We start from the raw sequence: 4,450 nt of genomic DNA, 5'->3' as shown, positions 1-4,450 counted from the left end.
TACCTTTTTGGGGGAGTTCATCATTTTTGTTTTTTTAAAAAAAATTATTTTCTTTTCTTTTTTTATAATATATTTCCCTTTATTTAAATTCCCCCAAAGTCCTCTACATCCATTCCCAACACCCCCCTAGGGCTTCACTTAGCCTTTCTCTCATCTACTTCATGGTCACCTTGACCAATCATTGACCACCACACCACCAACTGAACTCACCATCCTTGCCAACAGAACCACCACACCACCACCTGAACTCACCACCCTCGCCACCTGAACTCACCACCAGAACCACCACACGTCATCTGAACCAACCGGAAAATATTCCCCCAACCATCTAACCACCCGATTAGCCACCCCCACCCCTTGAGAGCCACCGCCCGAAAAATACTACCACCCGGTTAGCCACCCCACCCCCTGAAAACCACCAAAACCCACTCGAAAAAACCTCATTCAACCCACAGCTGCCGCGGAAGAGGGGAGGGAGGAAGAACGTTGGCGCCACACGTAACAACAACCCCGCAAAATCCAACTTAAAAACCCAACTCTAATAATTGATTATGGCTTTAGATGGTCAAATTCGGCCATAAAAACTTCATATCTGAAATTTTTATTAGTCGAATTTGACCTTTAAAACCTCAAATATGGTCTTTAATGGTGGTAGAGAAGAAAAGCAAGGAAGGGGGGATTGTGACGGGCGGCGGTGAGGTGGCGGTGTGAGGTGGCGGTGAGGTGGGGAGTGTTGTGCGGTAGTAAGAGGGAGGCATTATGAGTGGCAATGAGAGGGTGCGGCGGCGGTGAGGGGTGGGGTTGTGGTGGTGGTGGTAGTACTTGGGAGAGATAGGGGAAGAATGTGAGGAAAAATAGTGGGAGGAGGAAGATGAGTTTTCAAACCAAGCAACATTCTTTAAGAAAGGGTTTTCTTTTCCTTTCTCCTTGTTTCTCTTTCTTAAACCCTTTCCCTTTCCCCTTCATGAACCAAACGCCCCCTAAGTTGAATGAAAAGTGTAATCCCCCTCATTTTAAAGGATTTTATAAATATATTTAAGTATTTATATATTTATATTTAAACACAAGTTAGTTTTGAAATGATTTGAGTATTTAAAAAGGTTGACTATTTTAAAAGTCAAATGAAATTATTTTCATGACTTAATAAAGTTGAAAATATTTTAATTCAGCATGTTTTGATAAAAGTTTTTAAATACTAATTTATATTGAAAAAGAAGTCTAATGAATTGAGGAACCTAAAAATCCTAGAAGGATAAAGGGGGTGTTTGTTTAGGGGGATTAGGGGGTGGGAATGGGATATTATATCCCCATGGGTAGATATCCCATGTTTGTTTGAGGGGATATCTAAATTCCCATGTGAAGGGGAATGGGATTAAACCCCTCTTATTCCACCAAAATAAGACATGGGAGGGGGCAGGTATTAAGGAGGGGGATTATTTCTAGTTATGTTTAAAGACGAATTTACCCTTCATTAAAATATACTTCACCAATATTGTTTGCTCTTCTTTTGCTATCCTTATTAAAATGGGTAAATTTGTAATTTAGCAATATATTCCCTACTTAAGTACCTCATACCAAACATGGGATAATAATATTCCCAACATAATCCCACTAACATACCAAACAAGGGATTGGGATATATTTAATGAATTCCCACCTTCTAACTCCCATTCCCAATCCCATCCTCTAATCCCCAAACTCCCAAAAAAGGAAAAAGAGTTATGTTGATGATTAAAGTCCAAAAGTATTTATCTTGTTCATCATCAAATTTCATTAAATCTTATCTCTTTTTCTTAAGCCCAAAAAGGGAAGCTTTTTTATAAATATCCTAATACCCAATTATTTATCCCACACAAAGATTATTTTCTCTCTCCTCATAGTTTTCTTTTCTTCCCTTCACTCGTTTTTTTTTCTCTCACCCGAATCTAATTGGCTAGATTTCTCATAGTTCCGTTTCTTTTTAGCCAAAACTTCGTTTTTAGAAATTGTAGATCTCGAAAAGTTATTTAATATAGTCTCAAGAATCACTCGATTTCGATTATTATTCTATTAGTTATGGCTCCTGCAAGTTTCGCAATTCTGCTGCCATTTTTTACTCGTGATTTCGGTATTTTACTCTTTTTCTCCTTTTTCTTTTCTTCTTCCTCAAGTTTCCATTAAAGACTGTTTTTATGCTTTCTTTTAATGTTAATTATGATTATTGGTTTTAATTTACTATTTTAATAAGTAATCTTGATTCATATATATTTTATATTACAAGAAAAAAATTCAGATTTGTTTATTTTGATTAGATTGAATTTTTAATCATTAAAGCATGGATTTTTAAGGTTTTCATTACTAGAAAACCATAGTAGCATATTAGATACTATGAGATTGATTTAGATTATGATTTTAAACATGTTTATATATGTTTAAAGAAGGCTTTATGATTTTTAAAGTTGCTAGAATTTTAGAAAGAATTTTATTATGGAGTTTTGAGAATTTTAATTACTAGTATGGTAGTATATGCTAGGAATTAAAAGTAATTGAAGTTTTGATATTCAAATTATCTTTTGAATATATTTAAAGGGGATTTTAAATATTTCAGAGTTGCTGTATTTTTTATGTAAGGGTATTGATTTTGGTTATATTGATTTCTAGACGGAGAATATTTCGTAGGGAACTTTTAGAGAGTTAAAAGTGGCCTACAGGCTAGTTTACACGAGGTATGTACATAATTACGTGCTATGTGATTAGTATCATGTTTTAAACGAATTTTAGTTTCATGTATAGGAACTTATTATGTTCATATATGATTTCTAGTATTTGATTGTTACATGTTTTATGTCTGTGTGCAAGCATGTGAATTGAGATTTATTATGATTACTGGATTGTATGTTAGTATGGAATATTTGATACAAGCATGAAAAGAGAGTTTATTTATTAATTCGCATGAGGAATTGACATACGTTATAGAGAATCGAATCATTATGTTCATGAATTCCTGGCAAGTATTATTTTTGTTATCTTATGAGGACTGTGGGCCTTATTTGGTAAGTTGGAGTTATGCCTATATAAAGGTAAGTTGGATTGTTGGCTAGGTTCAACAAATAAAATGGATTGGATTAAAGGAAGTAATTTTGGATTGTAAGTTGTGATCACTTATTAAATCCTAAGATAAAAGAAGTTCATCTGTGATTATTTGATTATTTATTTGTTGTTTGTATGTGTGTGTCATAACAAGTAATAATTGGTAATTAACGTAAAGTGTGACGAGAATAGTTGTAGACTTTAGACTGTGCACGTCTAGAGTTGGACATTGGGAGTTGGGGTTATGGTGAGCGTGCCATAGCTTTTCTAGGATGGTTGATCCCCATTCCTCTTTTAGTTCAAAGGTTCCTCGATATCGTAGGTCATTCGGGAATACGTAGTGGCTCACGTATTCCGTCTTCGTAATGAAGGCTGGTTGGTAGGACAACTCAGGGTCCAATAACTATTCCATTTAAAGTAATAAAAAGATGTTTAGAGTTTAGTTCAGTAAAAGTTGTCTGCAGAATGTTATATGATTATGTTATTATTTATCCCTGCACGTTATTATGTAGTATCATATTTAGGAATGCTTATGTTTGATATGTAGTACTCAGCTTTGTTGATTACGTGTGTTGTTTGTGTGTGTGATCATGGCTTTGCCTTATTGATCATGTGATGATCCTTTATGGTGAGCAGATTCAGTATAGCATTGTCATTACAGGTTCACAGATGTGCATCATTGGGAATCTGGAGTGGAGAGAATGTGTAACTAGTATAGTTTACTTTCTGCATTTGTTAAGAACATATTTTATTAAGTTTGTTTGAGTTGTTTAAATTAGATTGTTTAAGTTTCAAACATTTTTTACTTATTTACTGAGTTATAATAAAAGTTAAAGGTTATGGCCCGTTCGGTATTACTATGGTTTTTAGTTTTTTGGTTTTTTCATTTTCAAAGTCATATGATATATGTCTTATAATGAATAAAAAATTAGTCAAATTTATTGAGAACATGATGATTCTGAAAACTGACAACTAAAAAGTGAAAACTACTTTTTCTGGTTTCCTGTTTTTGGTTTTTAGTTTTCAAAAAAACTGAAAACTGAAAACAAAAAATGATAACGAACGGGCCCTTAGTTAATTGTTTTCTGCTGCAAAATTATGAATAAGCCAATACGTTATCACACGGGCGATAATGCTTTGGTAATTCTCTAAGTTTATATTATAAAGGTATTTCTAAAAAGAGAGAATTATCGAGGTGTTACAAAAAAAGACAATGATGCATCATTAATGAGAATATAATTTATGCTATGGTTTCTTTTAGTATTTGGTTAGTTTTTCTCTCTTAAAGTCATACTTCATGCAATCTTGTATTTACTTGACAATTGGAAACTTGGTGAACATAATTTTTGAATTTATAATTGGTAAATTGTTAGTATATTGT

Source organism: Beta vulgaris, chromosome 7, assembly GCF_026745355.1.
Source record: "Beta vulgaris subsp. vulgaris cultivar EL10 chromosome 7, EL10.2, whole genome shotgun sequence".
NCBI classification, from domain to species: domain Eukaryota; kingdom Viridiplantae; phylum Streptophyta; class Magnoliopsida; order Caryophyllales; family Amaranthaceae; genus Beta; species Beta vulgaris.
Note: the sequence above shows the minus strand (reverse complement) of the source record.